The sequence below is a fragment of the Schistocerca piceifrons genome, chromosome 7, assembly GCF_021461385.2.
Source record: "Schistocerca piceifrons isolate TAMUIC-IGC-003096 chromosome 7, iqSchPice1.1, whole genome shotgun sequence".
Taxonomy (NCBI): Eukaryota; Metazoa; Arthropoda; class Insecta; order Orthoptera; family Acrididae; genus Schistocerca; species Schistocerca piceifrons.
The window spans coordinates 45,995,728-46,005,780 of NC_060144.1; the positions used below are offsets into that span (position 1 = coordinate 45,995,728).

At 41.1% G+C, this 10,053-nt stretch overlaps 1 protein-coding gene across 1 annotated transcript in view; it reads right to left on the reverse strand.

Annotated features, from left to right (window-relative positions):
• The window catches only part of LOC124804730 (UDP-glucosyltransferase 2-like), a 197,289-nt gene extending 188,325 nt beyond the window's left edge, over positions 1–8,964 (reverse strand). Inside the window, exon 1 of the mRNA XM_047265024.1 lies at positions 8,837–8,964. The gene's annotated coding sequence lies outside the window, so the exon portion shown is untranslated. The remainder of the gene's footprint in view (positions 1–8,836) is intronic.
• Positions 8,965–10,053: the final 1,089 nt, after the last annotated feature.

The following is a 10,053-nucleotide window of genomic DNA, read 5'->3' on the forward strand; positions in this document are numbered from 1 at the left end:
TTTTACTGAAATATTTGTTGTATTTTACACGTAAGATCGCGCTTTCACAGTAACGAGTATCTCCGATTTCGTGACTTCCATTTGTTTAAGAAATGAAAGATGAAATTACTGTGCGTGAAACAACTGACTGTGACATTTATACTACTTCTTGTCACAAATAATTCACCATTTTTTTCGGAATATTTTGCGATTTCCGAGAGTGTGGTCAGACAGGAATCTAAGAGCACAACGTAAATTGCTGAGAATGAAACTAGCAGCAATCGTCTTTATACTCTAGCTCCTCACAAGTATTTATCTGCGATTGAATTCTTAGCAACAGTAGACAGAGATAAAGGCTTCCTGCCACAATATTTTCAGATTGTACCGCTATATATGAAACATTTTGATTCATCAGATGCATGTTATAAACTACAATGAACTTCTATAGCTCTACTCTCCAGACTTACTTGAAAAAGCGTTTTTTAAAATTTTGTTTTTATGAACCAAATCGTTGATGTGTCATATAGGGAAGTAGGCTACTTCATCATTTCGATCTCTAGGAGCAAGTTACAACCACATTCTATGCATCTTCTTATTCTTTAACAGTCTCTTAAAAATTTTTTGGGTTTGTGGAGATGTGTTTCGTCTATGCAACCTATTGAAGGCAGTTTGTTTACTGCCATACATGTTTCACTTCTTTTATTTGTGAAGCATCTTTATACTGCGTTCAGTTAGTTGCATAGATGGAACATACTTCCATGAATTTTGAAGCAACTAAGGAACGACAGAAAACGGAAAAAAATGATGAATGTTTCTATAGGTGTATTTGTACAATGTGGTACTACACTCCATTCCAAACTCATATTCCGAAACCGTAAAATCCAAGGCAAGACGTCGATGTGAATGAGGAAAAAATGACTTAATGTGACATTTACGACAGTCTCCAGAACACAGTCAATATTCTATCGTTATCATGAATTCATGGGAGCCCATGATCAGCGAAATTTCAACAGTATTAAGTACTCTAACCTCACTTTTCGGTACTGTGAAGAATGGCTTGCCTGTGTCAGCTGCTAGCTGCTTCGAGTTCGTGAGATGTGGCGCTGCAGTGCGCATGCGCGGATCTGAGGCAGATTGCTGTTCATTGGTTGGCGCGAGGAGAACTGACAACAGCGTTTTGGGAGTTAGGATGGTGTGGCATCGTTTTCGAAATGCTTACTGAATAATGTTGAGGCTCTGTTTCGAAAACAAGACCGTTCGGTGCGCTCGCAAACCGAACCTATCGGCAAAATGGCGGAAAGATACAGAATAGGGCCCCAGTGTGCAGACCACAGGGCAACCTCATTCGGTATCAGAAGAGGACAAGAGCAAAACCTCAACAGGAACTAGTACACAAGTCATGGATCCTCATACTCTCGCGTCTTACTACGGTAACAGGTACATAATTACATTTATAGATGACTATACCCATTTTACAGCTATACAGGGTGGTCCATTGATAGTGACCAGGCCAAATATCTCACGAAATAAGCATCCAACGAAAAAAACTACAAAGAACGAAACTCGTCTAGCTTGAAGGGGGAAACCAGATGGCGCTGCCATAGGTCAAACGGATATCAACTGCATTTTTTAAATAGGAACCCCCATTTTTTACTACATATTCGTGTATTACGTAAATAAATATGAATGTTTTAGTTGGACCACTTTTTTAGCTTTGTGATAGATGGCGCTGTAATTGTCACAAACGTATAAGTACGTGGTATCACGTAACATTCCGGCAGTGCGGACGGTATTTGCTTTGTGATACATAACCCATGTTAAAATGGACCGTTTACCAATTGCGGAAAAGGTCGATATCGTGTTGATGTATGGCTATTGTGATCACAATGCCCAACATGTGTGTGCTACGTATGCTGCTCGGTATCCTGGACGACATCATCCAAGTGTCGGGATGTTCGCCAGATAGTAACGTTATTTAAGGAAACAGGAAGTGTTCAGCCACATGTGAAACGTCAGCCACGACCTGCAACAAACGATGATGCCCAAGTAGCTGTTTTAGCTGCTGTCACGGCTAATCCGCACATAAGTAGCAGACAAATTGGGCGAAAATCGGGAATCTCAAGAACTTCTGTGTTGAGAATGGTGGTGGTGGTGGTGGTTAGTGTTTAACGTCCCGTCGACAACGAGGTCATTAGAGACGGAGTGCAAGCTCGGGTTAGGGAAGGAGTGGGAAGGAAATCGGCCATGCCCTTTCAAAGGAACCATCCCGGCATTTGCCTGAAACGATTTAGGGAAATCACGGAAAACCTAAATCAGGATGGCCGGAGACGGGATTGAACCGTCGTCCTCCCGAATGCGAGTCTAGTGTGCTAACCACTGCGCCATCTCGCTCGGTGTTGAGAATGCTACATCAACATGGATTGCACCTGTACCATATTTTTATGCACCAGGAATTGCATGGCGACGACTTTGAACGTCGTGTACAGTTCTGCTACGAGGCACAAGAGAAATTACAGGACGATGACAGATTTTTTGCACGCGTTCTATTTAGCGACGAAGCGTCATTCACCAACAGCGGTAATGTAAACCGGCATAATATGCACTATTGGGCAACGGAAAATCCACGATGACTGCGACAAGTGGAACATCAGCGACCGTGGCGGGTTAATGTATGGTGCGGCATTATGGGAGGAAGGATAATTGGCCCCAATTATATCGATGGCAATCTAAATGCTCCAATGTATGCCGATTACCTACGTAATGTTCTACTGATGTTACTACAAGATGTTTCACTGCATGACAGAATCGCGATGTACTTCCAACATGATGGATGTCTGGCACATAGCTTGTGTGCGGTTGAAGCAGTATTGAATAGCATATTTCAAAAATGGTTCAAATGGCTCTGAGCACTATGGGACTTAACATCAGTCCCCTAGAACTTAGAACTAGTGAAACCTAACTAACCTAAGGACATCACACACATCCATGCCCGAGACAGGATTCGAACCTGCGACCGTAGCGGTCACGCGGTTCCAGACTGAAGCGCCTAGAACCACACAGCCACACCGGCCGGCTAGCATATTTCATGACAGGTGGATGGGTCATCGCAGCACCTTACCATGGCCCGCACGTTCACCGGATCTGACGTCCCCGGATTTTTTTCTGTGAGGAAAGTTGAAGAATATTTGCTATCGTGATCCACTGACAATGCCTGATAAAATGCGTCAGCGCATTGTCAATGCACGTGCGAACATTACGGAAGGTGAACTACTCGTAATTGAGAGGAATGTCATTACACGTATTGCCATATGCATTGAGGTTGACGGACATAATTTTAAGCATTTATTGCATTAATGTGGTATTTACAGGTAATCACGCTGTAACAGCATGCGTTGTCAGAGATAATGAGTTCACAAAGGTACATGTATCACATTGGAACAACCGAAATAAAATGTTCAAACGTACCTACGTTCTGTATTTTAATTTAAAAAACCTACCTGTTGCCAACTGTTAGTCTAAAATTGTGAGCCATATGTTTGTGACTATTACAGCGCCATCTATCACAAAGCGAAAAAAGTGGTCCAATTAAAACATTCATATTTCTTTACGTCCTACACGAATATGTAATAAAAAATGGGGGTTCCTATTTAAAAGAACGCAGTTGATATCCGTTTGACCTATGGCAGCGCCATCCAGCGGGCCAACAATAGCGCCATCTGGTTTCCCCCTTCAAGCTAGACGAGTTTCGTTCTTTGTAGTTTTTTCGTTTGATGCTTATTTCGTGAGATATTTGGCCTGGTCACTATCAATGGACCACCCTGTGTATGTGATGCAAAATAAATTCAAAGTACTAGAATACGTTACACAGTATGAAGCAGCGGCAACTACTCATTTCAATATCAGGATTAGTAGATTCCGATGTGATAATGGAGGTTAATATCTGCCACATGAGTTGAAATACTTCTTTGAGAAGAAAGGAATCCAGGATGAATTGACAATGATATACACCCCACTGCAAAATGGAGTGAGTGAACGTATGAATAGGAACATTATTAACAAGGCTCGTGACATGTTGAACAGTAAACTTGAAAAATATTTTTGGACAGAAGCAGTAAAGATTGTTGTTTACCTGATAAATCACGAACATGTGCATTAAAAATGACAGTTCATGCTACTCTGTGATATGGTGGAATGCCAGAGTTGCAAAAAATGAGAGGGGTTGCGTTGTGCCGCATATTTACTTCCTCCTGCAGAAGTGATTGCTGGAAAGTTTGATTACAAAAATAAAGAAGTACTTCATAGTTAGATACTGTGTTAATGGGTATCGGTTATGGTGTTAATGGATATCGGTTATCGTCCTCAGAAGAGAGACAAATCATTCTTGGAAGAGACATCAAGTGTGATGGAAATTGGTTTGATACAATAATGAAGATTGGTTTTCTTGCAAAGAAGACAAAAACGATGAAGTTGTCTTCGCTAAAGAAGATGTCAGTGGTTACAAAAATCACTCCATACCAAGTAAAAATGAAGTTGAAGATGGAAAAACCTCCTGAAATTCAGAAGAGTGTCCAAGAAAGGAAAGGTCTAGTGTTGGTGGAAGACTATGCTGCATTAGCATTAAAAGCAAATATATATGTCAAGGATGTTCCAGAGACTTTCAGTGACAGTTACAGCAGATTAGATAAACAAGAATGGCTTTACGCTGTAGCAGAAGAGATGCAAGTAATAAATGAAAACAACACCTGGACAGTACGTGAAATACCCGAAAACAGAAAGGCTTTGAAACGATGTGGGTCTTTTAAGTGAAACATGACGATGGAGACAACATTAATAGTTGTAAAGGTAGACTAGTTGCACGAGGTTGTTCTCAAAGAAAAGGCTGTCAGTATAGTGAAATATATGCTCCTGTAGCAAGGTTGAAAACTCTGTGAACATTACTTGCTGTTATGAATCATGAAAAATTGACTGCACATTAGACAGATATACAATGTGCCTCCCTTCATGTGAATGAAGAAATTTATGTAAAGATACCAGCCGAATTTAATATAGAACCAGTTACTGTAAGTAAGCTAAACAAAGCAGTTTATGATAAAAAGTAGGCGTCAAGATCTTAGAATTTAATGACTGACAAGTTTTTTGAACATTCAGGCTTTGTGCAAAGCAATGCTGACAGGAACTTAAACATTGTGGTTTATATTTTTTTATATCCAGATGACTTTTTAACTTTTGGTAATGATGAGTTGTAACTGAAGAATTCAAATTAAGTTTAATAAGTAAATTTAAAAAGAAATATTTCGGTGATATGAAACTGTTCTTGATAATGGAGATAGATAAGAGGGAGAATGGAATAATTTTGAGAAAGAAAACTTATTTCGAAAAGCCAATAGAATAGAATTAAAGAAAAGTGGAGGGTGATACGAGATTTCATTAAAAAGTGCCATACAGAAAATTAATAGAATGTTTGCTGTATGTAACTCAAACAACACAATCTGATTTAAGTTATACTGTTAATTATTTCAGTCATTATCAAAGTGATCCAAAGGAATCGCACTGAAAAGGTTTACAGAAAATAGTGCATTACATAAAAGACACAGTAGACTGTGGGATGCATTATAAAAATGAACAGAACAATCAAACTGTAATAGCTTATACTGATGCTGATTGGGCCAACACTGCAGATAGAAAATTAGTATCAGGTTATGTTATCAAGCTCTTTGGTAATGCTGTAAGATGGGTAACTAAAGAATAGAGTGCTGTAGCCTTGTCTTCTGCAGAAGCAGAATTTGAATCACTTGCAACTTGTGTTGTAGAATATTTGCCGTTTGAGGAGCTATTCCAAGACTTAAAAATTTTGAAAGATAAGAAACTTATAATTTATTAAAACAGTCAGTCTTGTATCATAAAAGTTAAGCACGAGTTTGTTAGAAATGTATGTTTGACAAGAAAAATATATGTCAAATATATTGCTGCAGAAAATCAGTTAGCTAATATGTTTACGAAATCCTTATGCAAACACAAATTTGAAAACCAGTCACAAGATTTGAGATTATGGAAAATAGTAGACTAGCGTTATATGGAAACGACGCAGAGATAAGGAACAGCAATTCTATATTACACCACATCCTAACATAATAGTCGTGACACTCCAGCTCGTTTTTGTTACTCCAGCAGTAGCAGCGCACTAAGCGGCCAGTAGGCGGCACTTCTGAATACGATATCAGATGAGTGCGAAAACTAACGCGTATACCGGTTTCCAACATAATTCTTACAGTAGGGTATCTAAATAGTGCCACAAAAATCGACAATACTTAAGAAATTGCACCACATTTGTGATTAAATAGAGTCTTGAGGACTCTCGGAGATACGAAACAGTGCATTACAGAACAGCTTATTAAAGATTTTCTCCCCGTTTTCACGAAGGGACGTCGAACAGATGTGCAGAACTATTGAACTATATCTATAATGTCGATTAGTTGTAGAATTATGGAACACGTATTATGTTCGAGTATAATGACTATTCTGGAGACTAGAAATGTACTCTGTAGGAATCAGCATGGGTTTCGAAAAAGACGATCGTGTGAAACCCAGCTCCCGCTAATCGTCCACGAGACTCAGAGGGCCATAGACACGGGTTCACAGATAGATGCCGTGTTTCTTGACTTCCGCGAGACGTTTGATACAGTTCCCCACAGTCGTTTAATGAACAAAGTAAGAGCATATGGACTATCAGACCAAGTGTGTGATTGGATTGAAGATTTCAGATAACAGAACGCAGGATGTCATTCTCAATGGAGAGAAGTCTTCCGAAGTAAGAGTGATTTCAGGTGTGCCGCAGGGGAGTGTCGTAGGACCGTTGCTATTCACAATATATATAAATGACCTTACAGATAACATCGGAAGTTCACTGAAGCTTTTTACAGATGATGCTGTACTATATCGAGAGGTTGTAACAATGGAAAATTGTACTGAAATGCAGGAGGATCTGCAACAAATTGACGCATGGTACAGGGAATGGCAATTGAATCTCAATGTTGACAAGTGTAATGTGCTGCGAATACACAGAAAGAAAGATCCTTTATCATTTAGCTACAATATAGCAGGTCAGCAACTGGAAGCAGTTAATTCCATAAATTACCTGGGAGTAGGCATTAGGAGTTATCTAAAATGGGATGACCATATAAAATTAATGGTCGGTAAAGCAGACGCCAGACTGAGATTCACTGGAAGAATCCTAAGGAAATGCAATCCGAAAACAATGGAAGTAGGATACAGAACACTTGTTCGCCCACTGCTTGAATACTGCTCACCGGTGTGGGATCCGTACCAGATAGGGTTGATAGAAGATCCAACGGACAGCAGCGCGCTTCGTTACAGGATCATTTAGTAATCGCGAAAGCGTTACGGAGATGATAGATAAACTCCAGTGGAAGACTCTGCAAGAGAGACGCTCAGTAGCTCGGTACGGGCTTTTGTTGAAGTTTCGTGAACATACCTTCACCGAGGAGTTCAAAATGGTTCAAATGGCTCTGAGCACTATGGGACTTAACTTCTGAGGTCATCAGTCCCCTAGAACTTAGAACTCCTTAAACCTACCTAACCTAATGACATCACACACATCGATGCCCGAGGCAGGATTCGAACCTGCGACCGTAGTGGTCGCGCGATTCCAGACTGTAGCGCCTAGAACCGCTCGGCCACCTTGGCCGGCTACTCACCGAGGAGTCAAGCAGTACATTGCTCCCTCATACGTAGATCTCACGAAGGCTATGAGGATCAAATCAGAGAGATTGAAGCCCACACAGAGGCATACCGACAATCTTTGTTTCCACGAACAATACGAGACTGGAATAGAAGGGAGAATCGATAGAGGTACTCACAGTACCCTCCCCCACACACCGTCAGGTGGCTTGTGGAGTATGGCTGTAGATCTAATGCACAGAAATTTACAGAGTAGTGCGTTTTTCCTTTAATAACAAAAAATTGCTAAAACACCAGAAGACCTGTCCTTATGCAGAAAGACGTCATTTATCTACCAAACAATGCTACACTCTCAGCCAAATCATTAAATTCGGAATGCATTCTCGCAATTTAAGTGTTGACAAATTTCCTTTCTTTGATGTCCATTTTCCGCCGCAAAAAAATTGCACTAGAGGAAATTTTGTTAGAGACATTTTTGTACAATTCGCCACTGTGTGATGTCCGAGTGCGCGAATTTCGTGCCGCCCCGCACGCTACCATCGAACTAACTACAGTATCACACATAAAATGCTTTAAGTCACTCAATCATTCAATGGATAAAACTTTCCGAAATCGGCAGACTGTAGTTTCAGTACGTGCTAGACTGAGTAAATAGTTGCTGTAGGAGAAAGCCTGGTGTGCTGTTCTCTCGTTTGCATGACGCGCAGAGTCAGAACCGGCTAGCTGGATACGCCAATAATTTGACAGGGTATGCGGTGTCATTGCACAGTCTGTGCGATATTTTAGTAGCTATATACTCTTCCATCCTTCTTAAACATATTTGAAGAATCACCATTATAGCATCTAAAGTGTATTGTTCGATGCAGCACAAGTAGCCAAGATTAATAAGCGGATTTCTGTATTCAGCGATATTTAAATGAATAACCTTCGGGAATCTTGCGATCTTAAACTTTGGCGCGTGTCGTAGCATTTATTACCTTCAGTTCCGGAAATTTCGTTTACTGTGCAAGGCAAATCATGAACTTCCATCCTATTCTTGCGAAATACTCTTGTTAACGCATTCGTCCCCGCTGCATCTGTGTATTTATATGTGATGAGCACTTACATATATGCGCATGTATGATTATTTTAATGACGAGGAATTGAGTTTGTTACTCACTGTATGAGTAAAGTTTACTCCCCGTGCAGAGGATCAATAATAGGTTGTTTCTCAGTCTTCTGTCGCGTCTGTGTAAACAACACGTTCCACTGAGCACCCGAAGTCAACAGCACCCGCCCAATGTCAACAGGCGACTGCCTGCGAGGTCAACATGGACGTCACGTGACAGATGCGCGATGTGAGCGCCACGGTGCTGCAGCGCGGCCAGAGGAGGGAACGTCCACTTGGCAGCAGTCGAGATGACTGCGTGTAGCGAGATAACGCCTGTGGAAAGGAATCCGCCGCTAACGGCTGAGTCGTGTATGAACCTTACGAACGAAAACTGCATGTTCGTAGTATATAACCGTGTTATCGTGTCTCGCCTCTTAAAATTCGATTTTCTTAACGAGGAAGAAGAGCGTCTTATTAAAGGTTTCAGCTATTGACATCAAGGAGTTTATAACTACGAGCAACGACGAGAGAAGAAATCTTTTCCTAGTGTTTCGCCAGTTTGATTTACGGGTACCAAATTGACGACGGCAAAGTGGGGACTCGACCTTGCCACTGCTTGAGTGAAACACAATGATGTGATATTATGGCACAATCCGCTCACCTTTCAATTCACACAGACACAAACACACACAATCGCGCGTGCCTCCGTTTCTGCTGAGATACTGACTTGCTAATAACCTGTTGCAATCGCAGTTCGCTGTATATGCGGTGAATACCACGGATGAATGTCAAACAGTTTTGAAGCCTGGCAGATGAAAACTGCGAACTGCACCGGTGCGCGACCTCGGAAACTTAGCCTTTCAAGGGCGAGTGTTCCGCCGACTGAACCATACAGGTTCGGCTCACGATCCGCAGCCAAAGACGCTACTGGCGTCAGCGTCTCTGTCCTACTCTGCAAACTTCACTGAGGTTCTACTTTATACTCCTGAAAGAAAGTACGCTGCCGAAAAATGATTCAGCCACTCCCTATTTTATAAGTTGATTACAGATTGATGAAATAACTGCTTTTACCAGGAAAAACAACTCTAATGTCGCACAGTGAATCGAAATAACGAGTACAAAGAAGAAAATCCACTCGTCTCAACGGATTAGTTATGCACGCACGAAGAGAGGAAAATAATTCTCCGATCATATGGAACTGATTCTGTCCTCGCCACTCATACTGAAACTGATGTAAGTCAGACGCTGAAAGACACTATGTCAAGTATCCTCATTACCAAAGTTCA